The sequence below is a fragment of the Lipotes vexillifer genome, unplaced genomic scaffold (assembly GCF_000442215.2).
Source record: "Lipotes vexillifer unplaced genomic scaffold, Lipotes_vexillifer_v1.1 scaffold22, whole genome shotgun sequence".
Classification (NCBI taxonomy): Eukaryota; Metazoa; Chordata; class Mammalia; order Artiodactyla; family Lipotidae; genus Lipotes; species Lipotes vexillifer.
The window spans coordinates 2,485,678-2,512,153 of NW_006779050.1; positions in this window are offsets into that span (position 1 = coordinate 2,485,678).

The following is a 26,476-nucleotide window of genomic DNA, read 5'->3' on the forward strand; positions in this document are numbered from 1 at the left end:
ATCTCAGACTTCCAGCTTCCAGAACTGTGAGAAATAAATTTCTGTTGTTGATAAACCACCAAGTTTATGATATTTCATTATAACACCCTGAGCTAAGATGACACATATTATTAAAATCTTTGAATCATTAAGTGGCATTGAATAAATCCTTTCAGTTGGACAAAAAGGCACAAGGTAAAGAAAGTAAAAGTATGGTTCTCTAAGATAAGACTGATAATCTTAAATTAAAGGTAGTTAAGTACAGAGAGAAATTCTCTCAGTAAAAACTTGTTGGCATGGCTATTGGCACTAGACATAGCAGGAATACAGGTCCCATGATGGTAAAATCTATTACAGATATGAAATATCTTGATTACTCATAACTGTCAGTTCAGATTAAAAAAATAGCACATACTGATATTTTTATGGCTAAGCAGATAGATGAAATAAAACATCTATCTTGACTCTTACATTCCTCCTTGTCAGAAGGGCTTCCTGGTGAATATGAATGATATTTTTCAAAAAAGAAACATATCAAGTTACATATTAGAATTGATTTTTTTAAGATACTAACATTATTATCATTGAACTGTATTTTAACTCTATATCATTTCACAGTGAATGAAATCCTATTTGAAAAGTTCCAATTTCAAACAGTATTGAGGTTAAATTCTGGGGCTCTTGGTACACACAGATTTTTCTGACATAACATCTGAATTATGCTGTATGCCTTTTCCATGGATGCCTGTTCCTTTACAGATATTTTTCATTCTTACAAAAGGAAAAAGGACAAAACTAACAAGCTGTTCAAATAAATGTGGGAGGAAAGCTCTTAACCAATCAATGAAAGATCATTTCCCCTAGGCAACTATAAATTATGGTGAAACACATGATTAACCAAGTGAAAGAAGATGGATATTGTATATCTCAGGATTTTTATAGAAATAACATTTCAAAATTACAAGGAGATATTGTAAAATTGGAAGGAAAGGGGAAGGCAGTAATTTTAGACTATATATTGCTTAATTTCAGTATAATTTGAAAATATCTTTGAAAGGTGTGATGGTTAATTTTACATGTCAACTTGGAGGGTATTCTTGGATGATATTAACATCTAAATTAGTGAACTCTGAGTAAGAAGATTCCCTCAATAATGCAGGTGGGTCTCACCCCTTCAGCTGAAGGCCTGAATAGAAGAAAAAGATTGGCTTCCCTGAGTAAGAGGTTATTCTCCATCAGACTGCCTTCAGATTTCATCTGCACCATTGGCTCTCCTGGGTCTCGAGTCTGTCCATTCACACTGAAGACTGGATTCTACGGGCTCCATAATCATATGAGCCAATTCCTTATAATAAATGTCCTTCTCGCTCTCTCTCTCTCTCTCACTCAAAATCTGTCTTAGTCTGCTAGGACTGCCATAGCAGTCAACACCACAGACTAGATGGCTTAAACAACAAAAATTTATGTTCTCACAATTCTGGAGCCTCAAGATGAAGGTGCCCACAGGGTTTATTTCTGGTGACACTTTTCTTCCTGGCTTGCAGACAGCCCTCTTCTCACTGTTTCCTCTCTTGGCCTGTTTTCTACATCTGTGCAGAGAGAGTTCTCTGGTATCTCTTCCTTTCTTTATAAGGACATTAGTCCTATTGGATTAGAACCCCACCCTTATGACTTCATGTAACCTTAATTACCTTCTTAAAGAGCATAAAATCACACTGAGGATTAGGCTTCAATCTATGAATTTTAGGAGGACATAATTCAGTCCAAAACAATAGACATATGGAAAGAAGTCATATTTTACTAATTTCTGAGACAGTGACAGAGGAGATTTGAGCCTAAGATGAAACATACAAATTTGGGAAACAAATATTTCATGATCCAATGAGAAGTCTGCTTTTCCAGAAATACTCTGTAATCTCTTTAATACAGATATTCAAAAAGTTGAAATTCCAGAAACTGTGATCTATTCTATTCAGAACATAACTGAAAAAAATGTAGCATCATTTTGTCAGGAGATAATTTGCATTTCCTGGGATTCATGAATAGGTATATCAGAAGTTTGATGCTGCACTCTGTGAGATTATGATGTTTCCCTTATGCTGCTTGAAAACCCAATTACTTATAATATCTGGAAAGGTAGAAAACTGATACTGGAGTAGTAATAAGAGAAGATTATGAAGAAAATGGACATAGCATCTGTGAAGGGAAACTTGATATTTAGAAAAACCTTTCTGAGTAATATCTTGACTGGTTGTAACTGAAATGCTTAACTTTAATATTCTTTTTTTAAAAAAATTAAAGAACTGCATTATTTTTCATCCAAAGAAAATGTCATGACCTTATGTAAAAACTGTTTTAACTGTAGGCATTTGTAGAGGTTACCTAGCCTGAAAATTACAATAAACTATAAATCAACAGGCTCAAACCATAAGATTTACTCATCTCAAATTATTCTTTAGGAGCTACACTACTTAATAATGTTTGTACAATGTCTGAACTTACTCTCTATTGTAATGAGAGTAAGTTCATTATAAATGAAAGAGTAAATACATTTTTAATTTCACCTTTATAATGGGAAATACAGGCTTAGCTATCTTACTTGCTACATTTTCTTAAGATGGAAGCTTTAGTATTTTATTGTGTGACTGTCACTAGCCAGAGCAATTAGGCAACAAAAAGAAATAAAAGGCATCCAAATTGAGAAGGAAGTAGTAAAATTGTCCCAAATGTAATTTGTTTGCAAATTACATGATCTTATATATAGAAAACCCTAAAGATCCACAAAAACTGTTTGAACTACTAAACAAAATCAATGAAGGTGCAAGATACAAAATCAATATATAAAAATCAGTTGCACTAATAACAAACTATTTAAAAGGAAGTTAGGAAAATAGGATCATTTACAATAGCATCAAAAAGAATAAAAGACTTAGGATAAACCTAACTAAGCAAGTGATGTCCTTGTACACTGAAAACTACAAAATATTGTTGAAAGAAATTGAAGAAGACACAAACAAATGGAAAAACATCCCATGTTCATGAATTGGAAGACTTAATATTGTTAAAATGTCCATACTACCCAAAGCGATCTACAGATTCAGTGCAATCCCTAACAAGATTCCAATAGAATTTTTTATAGAAATAGAAAAAAAAAAATTCTAAAATTCACACCGAAGCACTAAAGACCCCAAACAGTGAGACAAATCTTTAAAAAAAAAAACGATGTTGAAAAAGAACAGAGTCTTCAATACAGGAGCTATGTCCCAAGAATTGGGTTCCTTCAAGTAACTATTTTACTACCTGAAAGAAATAGATACAGGAGACAGGAACTGTCATATTTTTATAAGTTATAGACTATTTCTCCTACATATACCAGTGGGGATTTTGCTTGCTTTGCTACCCTACTTTGAAATTAGTGAATTCAATCACTATACCTATTACCGGACACAATGTGGTTTTCTTGAAAAATGTCTGAGGACACTCAAGAATTCCCCCATCTATAATGAACACACAACTGAAATTAAGTTGTTGGGGCTCCTGAAAAATAATTAGACTCCAAGGATACATAGATAATCTAGAACCAATTAGCTGAAAGAGCACTTTCATTGACTTTGATTGTTGATTCATGGTTCAATGGCCACTGATCTTCTGTGATGTTGAAGCCATATGGCATAGTGAGAGGCAGGGAAATTGTCTGTGCTTTTCTTGCCCTTGTGCTCCTCATGCTTGTATCCAACACTTATTTGTATCTATTCCCTCTCCTGAAAGTTACCCTCTCTTTCCCCATCCTCAGGAGCACTCCACAGAGGCTGCCCACCTCTTACTTCCTCCTTGTCTCCCTAACTATAGACTCAGGCTCTGAACCACAGGAATCATTACTGTTACCTTGTGCCTAGGTATCATTTTTCCATTTTTATTATTGCAACTTCATTACAGTGTACAGGATTTTAAATTTTGTGTGCAAATTTTCCCCACATCATGCCAGGACTGCATATACAGGAACAGGCATTTGTACAGATTGGAAGGAGATAGGATCAAACTAATTCTTATATTTAACTTCAAAAAATGATTAAAACTGAGGGTCTTTAGCCTTGCATAAATATAGCCTGGGTTAGGAAATAATTACGAAATTAATATGTGTATGGTACTCTGCAGTTACTAAGAAACATAACATTTGATGAAACACAATCAAATTAATCAAGCACTTGTTTTTTTCTGATTATAACAGTAATGCAGGGTTATTTGAAATATATTGCTTTATAGGATAGTAAAGTTAATATTAAAGCTCCAGAACTATATACTACTTTTCCCCAAAGATTTAAAAACATTTATGCTAACTAAATTATGTACAAAAGAAACCAACTAGAGCTAAAAAACGAATTCAGCAAAGTTGCAAGGTACATGATTAACACACCAAAATCAGCTGAGTTTCTAAACACAAGCAGTAAATGAGCCAAAAAGGAAATTAGAAAAACAATTCCATTTACAATAGCAACAAAAAGAATAAAATAGCTAGAAATAAATTTAATAAGGGAGATGAAAGAGTTGTACATTGAAAACTATAAAACGTTGCTAAAACTATGAAGAAATTAAGGAAGACCTCAATAAATGAAAAGATATCCCATGATCTTAGATTGGAAGAATTAATATTATTAAGATGTAGCAATACTACCTAAACTGATCTACTGATTCTATCAAAATTCTAATAGCTTTATTTGCCAAAATGGAAAAGCCATTGATCAAATTTATGTGGAACGCAGAGGGCAATGAACTGGCAAAACAATCTTGAAAAAAACAAAGTCAGAGTGCTCACACTTCCCAATTTCAAAATTTACTACAAAGCTACAGTAATCAAAGCAGTGTGGTACTGGCATAGGATAATGGAATACAACTGAGAGTCTAAAATAAGCCTATATATCTAAGCCCTATTGCTTTTTGACAAGAACCGAGACCACTCAATGGCAGAGGACAGTCTATTCAACAAATGGCCCTGGGACAACTGTATAGCCATATGTAAAAGAATGAAGTTAGATCTCTACCTAACACCACAAAAATAAACTCACAATGAATCAAAGATTAAATACAAGAGCTAAAACAATAAAACTCTTGGAAGAAAACATTGGGGTAAATCTTCATGACCTTTAGTTTGGCAATGGATTCTTAGATATGACACCAAAAGCATAAGCCACAAAAGAAAAAACAGACAAATAGGACTTCATCAAGATTTAAAACTTTTGTACATCAAAATACGTTATCAAGGAAGTGCAAAGACAACCTATAGAATGGGAGAAAATATTGGCAAATCGTATATCTGGTATCCAGAACATATAAGGACTTTTATAACTCAACAACCACAGTACTTAACATTAACAAACATGTCTCCAAAGATATACAAATGGTGAATAAGCACATGAAAATATGCTCAATATCATTATCCATTAGGGAAATGTAAGTCAAAACCCCAGTAAGATATCACTTAACACCCACTAAGACAGATAATAACAAATAGTAGTCAGGATGTGGGAAAATTAGAACCCTCTCACACTGCTGGTAGGAATGTAAAATGGTGGGGCTGCTGTGGAAAAGCTTGGTGGTTCCTCAAAATGTTAAGCACACAACTGCCATATGACCCAGCAATTCCCCTCCTATGCATATGCCCCAGAGAACTGAGAAAACAGGTACTCAAAACAAATACTAACACACGAATGTTCATACACCACTATTCATAATAATCAAAAGGTAGAAACAATCCAAATGTCTATCCATAGATGAATGTATATCAATATTGATATACACGTAAAATGGAACATTTTTCAACCATAAAAGGAATGAAGTGATGATACATGTTACAATGTGAATGAGTCTTAAAAGAATTATGCTCTGTGAAAGAAGCCAGACACAAAGGTTACATGTATAATTCCATTTACATAAAATATTCAGAATAGGTAAGCCCATAGAAACAGAAAGCAGATCGGAGGTTGGCAGGGACCAGGGAGGGAAGGATGGAGGAGTAACTGCTTAATGGGTATGGGTTTTTATTTTTAGATAATAAAAATATTTTGGAAGTAGATAGAGGTAGTGGTATACAGCACTGTAAATGTACTAAATGCCACTGAATTGTTCACTTTAAAATGCTTAATTTTATGATTTGAGAATTTCACCTTAATTAGGAAAAAATGAAAAAAATAATGCATCTGTTCATTGCATAATTTGCATTTCACAACTCCTAATTTTATCACTTTTCTGGGTTTTAAACTGATGCACCTGTTTCATTTAAACTCAATGTGAGAGGATAAGAAAATGGGCTTAACTGTTTATTCTTGATTGTTTTGTGAGTTTTCCTATGGTTTTTAATTGATTTTATTTTAGAATACTTAGAATCAGACATTTTCTGTGGAAAATTAATGTACTTAAATTATACTTTAGGAGTTGAAATAACTTTTTTTTTTTTTTTTTTTTTTTGTGGTACGCGGGCCTCTCACTGTTGTGGCCTCTCCCGCTGCGGAGCACAGGCTCCGGACGCGCAGGCTCAGTGGCCATGGCTCACGGGCCCAGCCGCTCCGCAGAATGTGGGATCTTCCCGGACCAGGGCACGAACCCGTGTCCCCTGCATTGACAGGCGGACTCCCAACCACTACGCCACCAGGGAAGCCCTGAAATAACTTTTAAACTTCATCTTACTTTTTGTTACAATGTTTCTGTAATCTTTAGAAAATCCTATCAGGAAAATACTATATATGATATTTGGAACTTAAAGTATTGCCCACCAGAGGGCTCTCATTTTTCTTCTTTTTCTTTTCAAAACAAAATGAAAGTCATATTTTAATAGATTATAGCTTATACACCTGTGAGTAAATCAAATGTATATTCTAAGTGTCTGTAGAAGCTCCCCGAATAGTACACTTAAAATAAACCTATTAAGATTGAGATGCAAATAAAGCATACTTTATAAACACATACTCATGTTTTCCACATTTCTCTATAAAACTTTCTGTGAAAGGGAATTTATACAGTGAACTATTATGATTTGAACAAGAGGGAAATGAAACAAACATTCCTTTAAAATTCATAGAGTGCAACCTCCAGAATAACTAAGTGTACAGTTAATTTTCGATACTAATCCAAACCATGATGGAAGGAACATTTCTCAACTATGTTTGGAAACAGAGTCCTAATCTGAAAATTGATAAACTGAATCTATATTTAAAAAACAATTTTATTGCACCTATACTATATATGGGGGATGTGTTGGTGACTAAGATATAGTTGATTTTCTTGAGAAGCTCCGTCCATGATGGGAAACAGGCCCGTGGATAAATAATAATTGTATACTTTAACTGCTATAAAGAAGTGTGACAATCAAAAGACTTTATCTTTAATTCTCAGGGAGAATTGAAGGCTGGGAATGTTGTGTACTTTTTAAAAGTCTCTCAAGAAATTCTCATCTCCTTCATTCCACAGCTGAGAACCACTGTGCCAAGTGACACTGTGGAAAGACAAATTACCCACCTAAGAGAATCAGGGAAGTTTCCTAAACCAGAAATTAAAGATACAAGTTTCATCTGGGGAGCTCTCAGAGTAGGTGGAGGTGGCATAAAAGGTAGGAGGGGCAATCCAAGTAGAGGGAAAAGAGTGATCAAAGTGGTGGAGCTAAAAAATTAACAAAATACACAAAAAACCATATGATGTTGTCAGGAATCAGGACATGATCTGGGTGCTTGGGAAACTGATTAGGCCACAGTGAATGATACCAGTGGAGAGTGAGTATGGAAATCACATTTTGAAAAGCCCTGAATGCATGTAAAAGAGTTTGACTTCATCTTGTACGAAATTTGGAAGCTGAGATTGTTTTTATGCAGGAGAATGACTTGAACAGATCATTAACTTAGTTGGCTAATTTTAATGGATCTGGGGATCAAATTAAGGGTATAGAAGAGCAGGAGCGGTAAAATGTGAGAGAGAGAATCTAATTAAGAAGCAGTTATTAAGCATTGAGTAGATGAGGGTCTTAATTAAGCCTGGACCAATGTGGATGGTGAAAACACAAATGAATAAAAGACATTAACATCATTAAAGAAACATTTCAACAAGCTTCAAGCCAAACATGTAACTGTTGTCTCTCTCTGACCTTGAGCTTGGCTAGTGCTTTATGGGACTCATCCCAGAACTCCCTGAGAACTGTGTCACCTGGACTTTAATCCAGGTGAGATGGATGTAGAGGTCATCCTCTGAAATACTACTCTATCCTGTCTCACCTTCCAGCAAGAGGCCACGTAGGATAGAAAAGAGTTAACAGCAGCTGGAGGAAATCTTGACCTCTATCCACCAACTTTTTGGTTAAAAAAAAAAAAAAGGTAGATTCTATAGAGTTTTTATGTAAAAGATGATTTGAGCAGGATGTGCCTGTCTATACTAATTACTATAAATAAATCTGGAATTTATGCAATTATGGGATATAGCTGACCAGAGAATGGAAATTAGACCTGTAACATCTTTGCCCCTGAATGACTAAACACACAAAAACTAATAAGCAGCTCTAAACCTAAGTGGCTGAGCTGACACACACACCACACGTTGTTAGTGCTTGTTTGCTACTCCAGTGTGGGAAAAGGGACAATTAGGAAGCAATTTTGAAGGCTCAAGCCCCTCAGGAAAGGAATACTACATGTATGCCTGCTTCTTGCTTGTTATCTTTTGAATCATTAGTAGTTTGGTCTTGGGCAAGACCTATGATTCTTGTGAGTGTGTTTTGACAATTCTACCTTTTGTGGCAACTCACTATGGAAAGAAAAGAGCACGAAGGTGGGTGTCTTGGCGTTGCCATTATTTATTTAATCTATTACAGTACAGAATTTAGTGTAATACCAATTTACATGCTCATATACACATATCTATCTACCATGTCAACAATTCCCAAATTTCTATCTATGAGTCATAGATTCAGATCTTTAGTTTGGTGGAACGCAGAATACATATTTGGAGCCAGTCCAAGTTGCATGTAAAAATAAAAATAGCTAATATTATTGGGCAATTACTTTTCGTCTATTATCTTCACTGGTTTGTTTACTTCTCAAAACAAAATATGAGGTCAGTACCATTATTAATGCTGTTTATAGATGAAGAAATTTAATAAATGTGACCCAATCACTGTGCTCAGCCTGACCAATGTCTCCTTCCCACAGAGGAGTGAGGAGGCTGGCACAATGCACAGAGAGAAGCACTCACCCCTTCCCTTAGAAGTAACGCAGCCATCTCCCTCAGGTTCTATTCTCTGTCTGGTTAAATTCTATGACTGTATTAGTCTGCTAAGTCTGCCATCACACCATACCACAGACTGGATGGCTTAAACAGCAGAAATTTATTTATCATAATTCTGGAAGCTAGAAGTCCACAGTCAAGGTGCTTTCAGGGTTGGTTTCAGTTGAAGTCCTTTCCCTGGCTTGTAAATTTCTTGCTAGGTCTTCACATGGCCTCTTTGTTTGCTCAGAGAGAGAGGAGGATCTCTGGTAACTCATCCTCTTCTTATAAAGCCACCAGTCCTATTGCATTAGGACCCACTCTTATGATTGCATTTAACCTTAATTATCTCCGTAAAGTCCCCATCTCCAAGTACACTCAAGTTGGGGCTTAGGGCTTCAATATATGAATTTCGGAGGACACAATGCAGTACGTGACAATGGTTCCTGTATCTTCCTGTCCATCCATGGTTCTTTTTCTAATACTATGTCTTTGCCCACTGGACTCTCACCTTCTAATTCTTTTGAAAACCTTTCTCCTTGCCTTGACTTCAGCCCCATAGGACTCACAGAGGTGATATTAGTTTTCTCCCTTTCCGTGCTTAGAGTCGGGTAATCAGAGACTTGCTTCTAACTGCACTTCCTTCTGGCCTTCAGTCTCTGCCTCTCCAGTAAGTTTTTCACATAGTCATCAGAATTATCCCCCTAAAGATTACCTGAAGTTCTCTCAAAATCAAAATTCTTCAGCGTGGATTTACAATCTTGCCCAGTCTACGTTCCTTGCTTTATCATTCTGTGTTTTAGCCAGGACGTAAATTCCACCCTTAGGGAGTCCGTCACTTTACTTCCTGCCATTCAGTACTTTCTATGTGCCTCTGCTATGAGATTTAATTCCATCTTGTATAAGTGCTAGCTATTTACATCACTCTTATAAAATTAGAAACCTCATTAGGGCAGAGACAGTATTTATTTATCTCTGTATACTTATCCTGACAGGTATAGTAGGTCCTCAATAATTAATTTTTAATTTATATGATGACAACAAATATTTATTCAGTTCCTACTTTATGCTAGGCCCCCTGCTTCAAGATGAAAACTAAAAAATGTTCCTATTATACTTTTTTTTCACTTTTTAAAGAAAATGATCTTTTAGTTTAGGTGACAGGTCATATGGTATAAACAAATATTTAAAAATCCTGCAATCCTTAGCCAAAGTTTCAAAGAATTCTATGGCTTCTCTTTAGTATCCAATTAGGCACAGTTGAATGAAACGACATCAAAATAAAGTGATTTAAATGAAGTACATTCCTCACACAAAGTAAGCCCAGAGGTAGGCATGTCAAGAGCTGGGATGCAGGGACTCTGAGGCTGTCAACGACCAATGTGCCTCCATCTTTGCCCCCGACATCCCTTGGATATTGACCTGCTGCTATGGCACTCCAGCCACCACATATACTTTCCCAGCTGGCAAGTGGAATATGAAACTTCAAGAAGTCCCATAAAGCAATTCCATTTATATCTAATTGGCCAGTGCATAATCATATGACCTGACCCATGTGTAGAGGGAGGGTGAGAAATATAATATTTTAGGTAGGCACATTGCCACCTTGAGTAAAATCAGAAATTCCTATTAAAGGAAAGCGAATGAACGGATATTTGGGTCTTTTGCTAGAAGAACATGTGAACTTCTTCAACCAAAATAAACCTGTAGATCGGAAATGAAATGGGACTCTGCAAAATGAGTTTTAGCTATAACTGATTTGAACTTGAACTGTTTACATTCAATTATAGCTTAAATAACCACATTATTAAAATGGAAAAAAAAAGAACCCACTGTTGAATGAAATTCAAAGTTTACTTGGCCAATGGCCCAAATACCTCTCTCTCTTCCTCACCACCTACTGACCCCTGCCACCTCCAGACAACATACCCAGCCGCACTCCCATCCATTTACTTTACGTCCTAAGGACTATTTTCCTGAGAACTCTCTCCTCCACAACCCTTTTCCTTGGCCTATATATTGCCTCTTACCACCCTTGAAGTGCTTACATGTATATTTAATGTAGCTTGCCCAGGCAGTTTTGGGGTGATTAAGATTCATTTGCTGAATAGCAATGGAACTAATTACTTATGTCTTTGGGGAAGGGCCTGAAATAAACCTCCTAGAATACAGCGACGTAGAGGTTACAGGGGTGGTGGCAAGGAATAAAATAATAGGAGCAGAGCTTTGGCAAATGACTACAAATTCCTGCACTGGCAAGAGTGCTGTTTTGAGAGGGAAGGACAAGAGAAGAGTTCCAAGTGGGAAAACCGTAACTACAATCATTTCATTTTCATTCTGTGTTCCTTCAGAAACACTAGTGCTATTCTTCCTACAAATGAGGCTGGAAAAATCTGATAAGTGTACATGTACAGTTTTGTAATATAAATCAATTTGAATGTTTTCCAAGAAAAAAAACAGGTAACAAATAGACAGCATTTTAAAAAGTTAAATTCTCTGTAAATATTTCAGGTATATTTGGGTGATGTTTATCCAAGATCCTGTATTCTCTTTATCTCTCTTTTTTTTTTTTTTGCTGTACGCGGGCCTCTCACTGTTGTGGCCTCTCCCCTTGAGGAGCACAGGCTCTGGACACGCAGGCTCAGCGGCCATGGCTCACGGGCCCAGCTGCTCTGCGGCATGTGGGATCTTCCCGGACCGGGGCACAAACCCGTGTCCCCTGCATCAGCAGGCGGACTCTCAACCACTGCGCCACCAGGGAAGCCTTCTTTATCTCTTAATGTTAGTATCTCCACTAAACATACTCAAATGGAAAATCAAAATATCACCTCCCTCTTATTGATCATTCTAAACTATAAGCAACCAGTTAAATTTTCTTCTTAATAGCAGCTCTAGTACCAAAAAAAAAAAAAAGAGAGAGAGAAAAGGTTAAAATAATATTTGAGACTCTTTTCTAATAACAGGTTTAATTTATGCGTTGATCTCCAATACCTTCCAAAACTACATTAAAATAGAGCAAATAAATTTTTTAAAGTATAAATCCACAGGAGCATGGAGGATAAGAGAGGAAATTCCATAGAAAAATCACTAAATTTTGGAAGCTGCAAAGCAGACTGATGAATGGTAACAGACTTGGCAGAGTGTGGTAAGGGAAATCTGAATGCCCGCAGAAGGAAATAATAAGAGGAAAGGTTCAAGACTGGAGGGATCTGGTGTCACAGAGGGTAACAATAAAGACACAGAAGTGACAGAAGATTGGGTTAAAAGGAGAAGTTAGATCCCAGATACCTTTTCACAACCTGTACCCCTATAACCCTCCCTGACTGCAACAGGAAACTGAGATTTGCTCTTTGGAGAAGTCCACAAAAGAGCCTCTGTGTACAGAGAGGTGAATAACTATACTAACATTTAGGACCACTGGGCCCAGAAACAGGGAGCACACCTGGGGAAATCCTACAGCCTAGTATGAGAAAGTCAACACACAACTCCCTTCTCCTTTTCAGTCCCAAGTTCAGGAAGCAGGCCTCACAGGAGAAATTAATCGCAAGAGAAAATGACTGGCTAAAGAGAGAGAACTGACATTTGTGGAACTACTCACAAGACAGACGGACCTAGCTCTATTGCCTTACTTGAGGCAAACCAGTTGACAAAAGTCCTTCTACCCACTGATAGTTTCAAATGAACTTTTTTAAGGCCTCTGTCTTAAACATCAAAGTCAGCCAACATCAGCAGGCCTATTAGGAAATCCTCCACATGAAAATAAAAGAATGGATCAATCTAATGGAGGAAAATGTAAAAAGAATACCAAAGGAAAGAGGGACAAAGGAAAATAAAACTAAAAAATAATTAACATACACACAGAAAAGGAAAAAAAGAAGATATTGGTTCCCTGAAAAGATAAAAAAAAAAAAATCAAATCAGAGAACAAGAAAGAATTCTTAGTAATTAAATATGTGGCAGATTATAGATGTCTATAAATTATTTGCTATTCCCTTCATTGACAGGTGGAGGGGTTGGCCTTATTGGGTCAATGAAATGTAGTAGAGGTGATATTTGGGACTTCTGCAGTTAGGTCATAAGGATTGATCCCTACAGCTATCACTGAAGATCTTGGGACATAATCTTTGGGTTCCCACAGTCACCATGTAAGATATCTGACTACCCTTATAGCACCATATTCAAGAGGCTATAAGCAGACACACTGGTCAACATTTGGCTTCCTGTTAAGGCTCCAGACATGTGAGTAAAACTATTTAGACCATTCAGACCAGCCCACCTAACAGCTGAATACATGTAACCTCCACCAACATCACTTGGAACAACTAAGTGCTGCCTAAATTCTTGGCCCACAAGATCCCAAGATATACAGTCATACTTCATTTTATTGTGCTTCACTTTATTGCACTTTGCAGATATTGCATTTTTTTCACACGTTGAAGGTTTGTGGCAACGCTGTGTCAAGCAAGTCTATCGGCACCCTTTTTCCAATGGCATTTGCTCACTTTGTGTCTCTGTGTCACATTTTGGTAATTCTCGCAACATTGCAAAATTTTCATTATTATTATATCTGTCATGGTGATCTGTGATCAGTGATCTTCGAAGTTACTATTGTAATCATTTTGGGGTGCCAAAAACCATGCCCATATAAGATGGCAAACATCAATAAATGTGTGTGTTCTGACTGCTCAACCAATCAACCGGCTTCTCCCTGTCTCTCTCCATATCCTTGAGCCTCACTATTCCCTGAGACACAATAATATTAAAATTAGGCCAATTAATAACTCTACAATGGCCTTCAAGCATTCAAGTGAAAGGAAAAGTCGCACATCTCTCACTTTAAATCAAAAGCTAGAAATGATTAAGCTTAGTGAAGAAGGCATGTCTAAAGCTAAGACAGGCTAAAATCAAAGTCTCTTGCACCAAATGGATAGTCAAGTTATGAATGCAAAGAAAAAGTTCTTGAAGGAAATTTAAAGTGCCACTCCAGTGAACACACAAATGATAAGCAAGCAAAACAGCCTTATTGCCGTTATGGAGAAAGTTGTACTGGTCTGGAACACACCAGCCACAACATTCCCTTAAGCCAAAGCCTAATCCAGAGCAAGGCCCTAACTCTCTTCAATTCTGCGAAGGCTGAGAACAGTGGGAAAGATGCAGAAGTTTGAAGCTAGCGGTGCTCGGTTCATGAGGTTTAAGGAAAGAAACCATCTCCATAACATAAAAACTAAAGTGAAACAGCAAGTGCTGATGTAAAAGTTGTAGCAAGTTATCCAGAAGACCTAGTTAAGATAATTAATGAAGGTGGTTACACTAAATAACAGATTTTCATTGTAGATGAAACAGCCTTCTATTGGAAGAAGATGCCATCTAGGATTTTCATAGCTACAGTGGAAAAGTCAATAGCTGGCTTCAAAGCTTCAAAGGGGCAGCTGACTCTCTTGTTAGGGGCTAATGCAACTGGTGCTTTAAGTTGAAAGCAATGCTCATTTACCATTCTAAAAATCCTATGGCCCCTAATAATGGTGCTAAATTTACTCTGCCTGTGCTCTATAAATGGAACAACAAAGCCTAAATGACAACACATCTGCTTATCACATGGTTTACTGAATATTTTAAGCCCACTGTTGAGAACTGTGCTCAGAAAAAAAGATTCTTTTCAAAATGTTACTGCTCACCTAGTCACCCAAGAGTTCTAATGGAGATGTACAATGAGATTAAGATTGTTTTCATGCTAACACAACATCCATTCTGCAGCCTGTGGATCAAGGGGTAAATTTGACTTTCAAGTCCTATTATTTAAAAAATACATTTCACAAGGCTATAGTTGCCATATCCAGTGATTCCTCTGATACATCTGGGCAAAGTCAATTGAAAACCTTCTGGAAAGGATTCACCATTCTAGATGCCATTAAGAACATTTATGATTCCTGGGAAGAGGTAACAGCAACATTCACAGGAGTTTGGGAGAAGTTGATTTCAACCCTCATGGATGACTGCGAGGGGTTCAAGACTTCAGTGGAGGAAGTAACTGCAGATGAGGTGGAAACAGCACGAGAACTAGAATTAGAAGAGTCTGAAGATGTGACTAAATTGCTGCAATCTCATGATAAAACTTTAAGGGATAAGGAGTTGCTTTTAATGAATGAGCAAAGCAAGTGGTTTCTACAGATGGAAGGAGATGCTGAGAAAATTGCTGAAATAAAAACAAAGGATTTAGAGTATTACACAAACTTAGTTGATAAAGCAATGGCAGAATTTGAGAAGAATAACTCCATAATTTTGAAAGTTCTACTGTGCGTGAGGATATGGGGAGGGGGAAGGGTAAGCTGGGACAAAGCGAGAGAGAGGCATGGACATATATACACTACCAAACGTAAGGTAGATAGCTAGTGGGAAGCAGCCTGTATAGCACAGGGAGATCAGCTGGTGCTTTGTGATTGCCTGGAGGGGTGGGATAGGGAGGGTGGGAGGGAGGGAGACGCAAGAGGGAAGAGATATGGGAACATATGTATATATATAACTGATTCATTTTGTTGTAAAGCAGAAACTAACACACCATTGTAAAGCAATTATACTCCAATAAAGATGTTAAAAAAAATGTTATCAAACAGCACTGCATGCTAGAGAGAAATTGTTTGTGTAAGGAAGAGTGAATCAATGCAGCAAAACTTCACTACTGTCTGATTTTAAGAAATTAGGGGGAAAACAGTAAAAAGAAATACCTGGGGAATGAGAAGTAGCCCCATTGTGTTCTTTGGGTGAAAAAATGACTTGAATTCAGCCCATCTTTCTTTTGTACTTCTACTGGTCCCCTAATTGTGTGCTTTCTTTTGAATTTGCATTCCTCCGTGTACAGAGAGGAATTTATATGTTACATTTTTAAAAAATGAAACATTACTGATTAAGTGACTTAGAAGGTTAAGTGTTTGGGTTTCAGATGGCTGTGATTTCCACTTTAATGTTTTAATATCACATATGGGTTGCATAGTCCTTGTTGACCTTGATGATTTTTGTTATTGTCCCTGCTGCAGTTTCCTCTATTGATCCTGTTATCAGTAGGTCTTAACCTTAACCAGAAGCAGCCACCAACAAAACCAGCATAAACGTAAGCTTCGCAGCCCAGGCTCTATGTCTTGGGACTTTTGCAAGAGTAGTCATAGTGTAGAAGGTACTGTTAAACCTAAAATCTGGATGACCATTTACACATAACTCTTTAAGACTGTATTCCAATAAAAGTATATTTGTTCCAAGGTAGCTCAAAACTCTTTGAAAATCCCCTTGAGAAAGTGGGACACACAATCACATTTTAAGTTAATTAACTAATTAATTAATCTATTTTTGGCTGCATTGGGTCTTTGTTGCTGCCTGAGGGCTTTCTCTAGCTGCGGCAAGTGGGGGCTACTCTTCATTGTGGTGCACTGGCTTCTCACTGCGGTGGCTTCTCTTGTTGCAGAGCATGGGCTCTAGGCACATGGGCTTCAGTATTTGTGGCACAGGGGCTCAGTAGTTGAAACTCTCAGGCTCTAGAGCGCAGGCTCAGTAGTTGTGGCGCACAGGCTTAGTTGCTTCACAGCATGTGGGGTCAACCGGACGAGGGATCAAACCTGTGTCCCCTACCTTGGCAGGTGGATTCTTAACCACTGCGCCACCAGGGAAGTCCCAGCAATAAAGTAGTTTTAAATTAATGAATATGCATTATTTTTTAGATACAATGCTATGGCATACTTAATAGAGTAGAACATAATGTAACCATAACTTTTATATGCATTTGGAAACCAAAACTTTCATGTGACTCATTTTATTGCAATATTCACTTTACTGTGCTGGTCTGGAGCCAAACCTGCAATATCTTCAAGGTATGCCTCTAATAAAACAAGTATTATAAGGTGTTATGTTTGGAGTAGTTTATTACACAGCAGTAGATAACTGCAACAAGGTTGGATGATAAAGTTAAAGAAACTTCCAGGAAATTAGAACAAACAGATAAAGAGATCAAGAGACAAAAAATATTATTAATCCAGAGGTCCAATACCCAATAGGAGCTCTTTAAGGCAAAAATAAGAGCAAGTAGAAGGAAGTAGATTATAATTTAAAACACACGTGTGCGCATACGCGCGCGCGCGCGCACACACACACACACACACACACACACACACACACAAGGAAGTCTTCCTTGAACTGGAGAAAATGAGTTTCCAGACTGAATGGATTCAATAAGTGTAATAAATACTTAAAAGAATAAATAGGGACAAAAGAAAATTCTGAAAGTTTCTAGAAGGAAAAAAATAAAGTTGACCTATGAAAGACTGATGTCATCAAATGGCACCAGACATCTCTAAAGTTATACTGGAGTCAAGCAGCAATGCTTTCAAAGTTCTTGGGAAAACTAGTTTCCAATCTAGAATTCTATAATCTCTCAAACTACAAATCAAATTTGGTGATAAAAACATATGTTTTCATCTCACAAAATCTTAAAACATTTATACCCCATGGACCTTTTCTTAGGAAGCTAGTGGATATGGCCTATCACCAAAATGAAGGCATAAATTCAAAAACAGAAATATATGGAATCCAGGAATCACAGATGCAAGTCAAAGACAACTGATTTTGGAAATCTGTGTCGTCTTTCTTTTCCTTCCTCACTCTAATTAAAGTATTAATAATTTTATTGATAGCTGATTTTCTATAATATTTATCTATTTTTTACTTAACTGATTTCTGATACTATATTTATTATTTCCTTTCTTTTACTTGCACTGGTTTTTAATTTCTTCTTTTTTAGCTTCTTAAATTGGAACTTTAGATCACTGATATTAAATCATTTATTTTTTCTAATAAAAGTATTTAAAGATATAAATTTTTCTCTAAGCACTGATTTAGCTATACTTCACATATTTTGATACACTTGATATACTGTATTTTCATTTTCAACCAGTTTGAAATATAATTTCCTTTGCAATTTCTTCTTTAATCCATGGATTATTTAGCAAAATATCATTTAATTTCCTAATATTTGATAATTCCAGATATCTTTCTATTATTAATTTCTAACTTAATTCCCTTCTAGTCAGAAAACATACTCTGTAAGTTTAAACTGTTTTCAGTTTATTGAAGCTTGTCTATGGCTTAGCTGATAGCATATTTGGTGAATGTTCATGTGCAGGTCCCACCCCACTCAACCTGGTAGGCAGCCCCAGGTGGCATCAGTGCCCCTCCTAAGTGGCTCCAGGTCCAAGAGACCAGCCCTGCCCACCAGCATGCCTGCAGAAATTGTAGCTCAACCACAACAGGAGCGTACATGCAGCGCACACAGGAGAGACACTGGGTACACGTGGCTCTGGTAACCAGGAGGGATTGTGCCAGTGGGCCCCAGATAATATCTTCTACATAAGGCCACTTTAAGACTGGAAGACAGTCTGATATATAGCTGATATAACTAGTACATAGAAACAAACACAGAGACACAGGCAAAATGAAGATGCAAATACCTTCCACACAAAAAATAAGACAAAACCCTAGAAAAAGAACTAAATGCAACAGAATTCAGCAATTACCAGATAAAGAGTTTAAAGTAATAGTCATAAAAATTCTCATCAAACTCAGGAGAATAATGGATGAACACAGTGAGAACTTCAAGAACGAGATAGAAATTATAAAAAGAATCAATCAGAACTGAAGAATACAACAACTGAAATGAAAAATACACCAGAGGGAATCAACAGGAGATTTGAGGATGCATAAGAACAAATCAGAGATCTGGAAGACAGGGTAATGGAAATGAATAAATCAGAAGAGTAAAAAGAGAACAGAAAGTTTTAAAATGAGGATAGTTTAAGGGACCTCTGACACATCAAGTTTACTAACATTCTTATTATAGGGATCTCAGAGGAGAAGAGAGAGAGAGAAAGGGACAGAGAAACCTACTTGAAGAAATATTGGCCAAAAACTTCCCTAAGCTGGCAAATGAAACAGACATCCAAGTCCAAAAAGCACAGAGAGTCCCAAATCAGATGAACCAAAAAGACCCACACCAAGACACATTATAATTAAAGTATCAAAAGTTAAAGAGAGATCTTAAAAGCAGCAGGAGGAAAACAGCTAGTTATGTACAAGGGAACCATGTTAGACTATCAGCTAATTATTCAACAGTAATTTTACAGGCCAGAAGGGAACAGCACAGTATATTCAAGGTGCTGAGAGGAATAAAATTACAATTAAGTATTCTCTATCCAATAAGGTTATCATTCAGAATTGAAGGAGAGATTGTTTCCCAGACAAGCAAAAGCTAAAAACATTCATCACCACTAAACCAGCCTTACAAGAAATGTTAAAGGGACTTCTTTAAATGGAAAAGAAAAGGCCATAACTAGAAATAAGAAAATTATGAAAGAAAAAATTTCACTGGTATATATATATGAGGTTCATATATAACAAGATAGAGTGAATTCTATTAATAAAAGGACTTCATTTTTTACTCCCTCCAATGTTTTATGTTTTTGCCATCATATTTTACACTAAAGAAAATAATGATTACAAGGGAAGAGAGCAAGAAAAGGAGAAAGGAACAGAGAAGAACTATAAAAACAACCAGAAAACAATTAACAAAATAGCAATAAGTACATATCTATTAATAATTACTTTGAATTTAAATGGACCAACTACTTCAGTCAAAAGACATAGGGTGGATGAATGGATGAAAAAACAGGACCCATCTATATGCTGCCTACAAGAAATAAACTTAAGAAAGAAATCATACCAAATATCTTTTCAACCACGACAATATGAAACTAGAAAGCAGTTACAGTCATCCCTTGGTATCCACAGGGAATTGGTTCCAGGACTTCCCATGGATACAGAAATCCATAAAATTTCAAGTCTCTTACAGTCAGCCCTTCATAGCCACAGATTCTACATCCATGGATATGGAGGGCCAACTGTATACTTATTGAAAAGAAATCTGCAGACCCACACAGTTCAAACCTACGTTGCTCAAGGGTCAAATGTACAAGAATAAAACTGAAAAAAAACACAAACATGTGAAAGCTAATCCACATGCTACTAAACAACCAATGGTCAATGAATAAATCAATGAGGAAATTAAAAAATACCTTAAGACAAATAAAAATGGAAACAACCTTCTAAAATCTATGGGACACAGCAAAAGCTGTTTTAAGAGAGAAGTTTATAGTGATACAAGATTACCCCAGGAAATAAGATCTAAAAATCTCAAATAAATAATCTAACCTTGTACCAAAATGCACTAGAAAAAGAATAATGAACAAAGCCCAAAGTCAGGCTTTGAAGGAAATAAATAATAAAGGAAATAATAAAGATCAGAATGTAAACAAATGAAATAGTCTAAAAAAAAAAAATAGAAAAGATCAGTGAAACTAAGAGTTGCTTTTTTGAAAAGAAACAAAATTAATAAAACTTTACCCAGTCTCCTCAAAAAAAAAAAAAAAAAGGCCCAAGTAAATGAAATCAGAAATGAAAGTGGAAAAGTTACAACTGACACAACAGAAATACAGAGGATCATAAGAAATTACTGTAAACAACTGTACACCAAAAAATTGGGTCAACCTAGAAGAAATGGATAAATTACTAGAAATGTATAATCTTCTAATACTGAATCAGGAAGAAATAGAAAATCTGAACACACTAATCACTAGCATTGAAATTGAATCAGTATTTTAAAACTCCCAACAAACAAGAGTCCTGGTCCAGATGGCTTCAAAGGGGAATTCAACCAAACATTTGAAAAAGAATTTAATACCTAGCCTTCTCAAACTATTCCAAAAAATTGCAAAGGAAGAAATGCTTCCAAACTCCCTCTACGAGGCCAGCATTACCCTGACACTAAAACCAGACACTACAAAGAAAATTACAGGCCAATATCCCTGATGAACACAGATGCAAAAATCCTCAACGAAATATCAGCAAACTGAATTCAACAATACATTAAAAGGATCATACACCATGATCAAGTGGGATTTGCTCCAGGGATGGAAGGATGGTTCAATATCCACTGATCAATCAATGTGATCCATCACATTAACAAAGCAAAGGATAAAAATCGTAGGACTATCTCAGTCAGTGCAGAAAAAGAATTTGACAAAGTTCAATATCCATTTACAATAAAAACTCTTAACAAAGTGGTATAGAGGGAACATACTTCAACATAATATAGGTCATATATGACAAACCCCAAGCCAACATCATACTCAGTGGTGAAAAGCTGAAAGCATTTCTTCTAATATCAGGAACAAGTCAAGGATGTCCACTCTTGCCACTTTTATTCAACACAGAATTTTAAGTCCAAGTGACAGCACTGAAACAAGAAAAAGAAATAAAAGAAATCCAATTGAAAAGGAAGAAGTAAAACTATCACTATTTGTAGATGACATGATACTGTATATAGAAAACCCTAAAGACTCCACCAAAAAATATTAGGACTAATAACTGAATTTAGTAAAGTTTCAGGATACAAAATCAATATATAGAAACCTGTTGCATTTCTATATACTAATAAAAACTATCGGAAAGAGAAATTAAGGAAACAATCCCACTTACAATTGCATCAAAAAGAATAAAATAACTAGGAATATGTTTAACCATGGAAGTAAAAGACCTGTACTCTGAAAGTAAGATGCTGATGAAGGAAATTAAAGACAACACAAATAAATTGAAAGATATACTGGGGCCATGGACTGGAAGAATTAATGTGGTTAAAATATCCATACTAATCAAAGCAATCTACAGATTCAAAACAATCCCCATCAAAATGCCAATGGCATTTTTTACAGAACTGGAACTAGTCATCCCATAATTTGTTTGGAACAACAAGACTCCAAATAGCCAAAGCAATCTTACAAGAAGCCTAGAGGTGTCATGCTCCTTGATTTCAAACTATACTATAGAGCCATAGTAATCAAAATTGTATGGTACTGGCACAGAAACAGACACATATATCAATGAAATGGAGTAGACTGCCCAGAAATAAATCCATGCTTATATGATCAATTAATTTATGATAAAGGATCCAAAAATATATAATGGGGAAAAGACATTCTCTTCAGTAAACGCTGTTGGGAAAACTGGACAGGTATATTCAAAAGATCAAACTAGACCACTTTCTTTCACCATATACAAAAATAAACTCAAATGCCTTAAAGACTTAAATATAAGACCTGAAACCATAAAATGCCTAGAAGAAAACACAGGCAGTACACTTTTTGACACCAGTCTTAGCAATACTTTTTGGATCCATCTCCTCAGGCAAGGGAAACAAAAGCAAAAATACACAAATGAGACTACCTCAAACTAAAAAGCTTTTGCACAGGAAGGAAATGATCAATGAAATGAAAAGCCAACCTACAGAATGGGAGAAGTTATTTGCAAGTAATATGTCTGATAAGGGGTTAATATCCAAAATATGTAAATGACTCATACAACTCAGTCTAAACAAACAAACAAAAATCCAATTAAAACATGGGCAGAGAAACTGAATAGACATTTTTCCAAAGAAAACATACAAATGGCCAATAGACACATGAAAATATGCTCAACATCACTAACCATCAGGGAAATGCAAATCAAAACCATGGTGAGATACCATCTCACACCTGTCAGAATGGCTATTATCCAAAAGACAAGAAATAACAAGTGTTGACAAGGATGTAGAGAAATGGGAACCCTCATACACTGTTGATGGGAATGCAAATTGGTGCAGGTTCTATGAAAAATAGTATGGAGGTTCCTCAGAAAATTAAAAATAGAATTTTTAATTCTATTGATGATGATCCAGTAATTCTATATGATCCAGTAATTCCACTTCTGGGTATCTATCCAAAGAAAATGAAAACACTAATTTGAAAAGATATATGCATGCCTATGTTCATTGCAGCATTATTTACAATAGCTAAGATATAGCAGCAACCAAAGTACACATAAATAGATGAATGGATATAAAAGATGTGGTGTATATGCATACAATGGAATATATTACTCAGCCATAAAAAAGAATGAAATATTGCTATTTGCAACAACATGGATGGACATAGAGGGTATTATGCTATGTGAAATAAATCAGACAGAGAATGACAAATACTGTTTATGTTTTCACTTATATGGGGAATCTAAAAAACAAACAAAACAAAACAGAAACAGACATAGATACAGAGAACAAACAGATGGTTTCCAGAGGGGAGGGAGGTGGCAGGTTGGGTGAAATAGGTGAAAGGGATTAAGAGATGCAAACTTCCAGTTACAAAATAAATAATCTCAGGTATGTAATATACAGCATAGGGAATATAGTCAATAATACTGAAATGACTCTGTATGGTGACAGATGGTTATTAGACTTACACGGTGATCAATTAGTAATGTATATAAGTGTCAAATCATGATATTATATACTTAAATCTAATATAATATTGTATGCCAACTATAATTAAATAAAAAATATAAAAAGAAAAAAAAAAAGGCTGAGGAACTCTTCCAGATTAAAAGAGACTAAAGAGACATGAAAACAAAATATAATTTATGACCCTAGATTGGATCCTGGACTGGGAAAAAATAGCTATAAAGGATATAACTGAAACAACTAATCAAATGTGAGTATGGACTGTGGATTGGATAACAGTATCATATCAATGTTACATTTCCTGTTTGACTGCTAAACTGAGGTGATGTAAAGGAATGACCACATTCTTAGGAAATATGCACTGAAGCATTTAGAATAAAACAGTGCACTCTCTCCAACTTACTTTTAAATGTTTTTAGAATACACAGAAAATGTGTGTGTGTGTGTGTGTGTGTGTGGAGAGAGAGAACATAAAACAAATGGGGTAAAATAGGTATAAACTACTATGTATAAAATGAATAAGCTACAAGATATACTGTACAAAACAGGGAATATAGCCAATATTTTATAACTATATATGGAATATAACCTTTAAAACTTTCAAATCACTATGTTGTATACCTTAAACTTGTATATCTGAAACATATAATATTGTACATCAACTATACTTCAATAAAAAAGAACTGAAAAATGAGGTAGAAATGTAAACAATTGGTAAATCTGTACAAAAGCCTTATTCGAATAACTTTTCTATAAACAAGAAAGGACAGTAAAATAAAATCTAAAAAAATTACCATGAAAACTTCTTAAAGAGTTGTATTCGTTAGGATATATGAAATGGCAAATTGAGAAGAGGTATATAGTTCTACGTTTCTTTTAATGTAAAGTATTCCATGAATTAAAAGAGTCTAAATGGCACTAAATTAACACTCAATTTACAATAAAAAAAAAAGTAGCCATTATTTATGAAGATCTTATTTTGTGCAGGCATTGTACTAGGCATTTGACACACGTGTTTATTTTACATAACAATCCTATAATGCTGAACTATAATAGTACACATTTTACAATGAAGAAACTGAAGTGACAAGAAGCTGCTTAAAATCATACAGTGAGTACAAATGTCCAGATTTGAACCCAAGACTATATCACTTTAAGATGTGTGCTGTTCAACATTGTATAGTACTGATTTCCAAATATAGTGTGCCTGTTTGGAAATTCAGTCCATCAATTCCTTGAAGTTGATGAGTTGGAGTTTGGGGGTTTTATTTGCCAAGAGTAAGACATATAGTATGTTTGTTTTTCTCTTTAGCAGAGGATTTGCTGAAGCTTGTCTAAAACACTGTGGTCTTTGGCTCACACCATCTTAATAAAACCCAGGTGTATTTAGCCAGATTATATGACACATGTTCAGGTTCATGTTTGATTTCAAATTAAATACCTATTTGATTTATGGTAAAGAATTTACCTCTCTCTTTCCCATGCAGATTCTAATTCTAATCTTCAATCTGCTCTTCCAATGCTTCTAGCACTTAGAGTTTTCCCATTAAAACCTTTCACTGTTATTTTTTATAATCACTACAGACTGTTACTTAGCCCAGCACCTGTTGTTATTTCCTTGATTTTTTTCTTTCAGGGAAGAAATGAACTTATATTAATGTGACTACACTGTATTTTACCAAATTCCTCAGAGAAAAATGTTATTTTTGGTCCCCTAGAAGTATCTGATTATACCAGTTTATAACTTTATAATAATACAGATCATTTAAGCACTTAAAATTTCAATTAGTTTCAATTTCAATTTTGATACATATAACTGTATGAAATTTACTCTCTATACTTCTCACATTTTGGAGAAAAGGCATAAACGTGAACACAGTTACACTTTAGAAACAGATAATTTGAATTCTAATATGATTGATAAATCAGGTTACATAAAATCTAAACATATTAGAATTTTCATCACCAAGATGAACTGAAACCCAAACCTACATGAAAGTTCAAAAACACTTCATGACTAACTTATTTTATTCATTCTAGTCTTTCTACAGTTCTTGATTAGTCTAACACCAGACTCACTGTTTCCACAATTGTGTAAGACAAGCTTTTGAGCTGGCTAAAATTAGGAAGCAGAGAAAAGTCTCAGGCCAAAGGCTGTTTTCCATTGCCTTTGCTTTACTGCAGTTTTATGTACTTGAAAAACCAACAAAGAGAAAGTCCTCTTTCATGAGATTTCCAGATTTTTTTTTTAGAGATAAAAGTTCAGTAAAATATGTAAACACTGGAATTATTACTAAACTCTGAGTTGTCAAGTGTCATTTTGATTCATTACATATGACCTATCAATTTTAGATAAAGAGCCTGCCAGCAGGTAAAACTGTCTCCACCACATAATGTGGCTGAGAACACAGGTTTTTCTGGGAGATTTGTCAGTGTGCTATATGAGTGAAAGGACGAGGTCCATCTGTATTAAACTTATTTTCATCCCTTCATTAATGGGAGGGACAGTCATGTCTCAAAATCCTATTGGAAGGTAAGCTGACCGGCCATTAATAGGACCCAGCTTAGTCACTGGTACTTTTAGCTGTGCCACAGCTATATTTTGCTACAATTCTGGACCCAGATGGGACCTTAAAGATACACTAATCCACAATTTTGAATTTATATATAAAAAGCTGAGATTCAGATAGATTAACTGGCTTGTACACTGGGATTCTGTAGCCAAGCTAGAACACAGAATACCCATTTCCTAATTTAGGACTTATTTTGGCTTTTTGTTTGTTTGTGGACCCAACAAAAGCAACTGCCTTTACAATTTTAACTCACTTTCTTTCTGTGGAAATGTGAGATGCCTGTAGGAATTGCCAAGATCACTCCTTCCGTCCCTCTTCTCAGCAG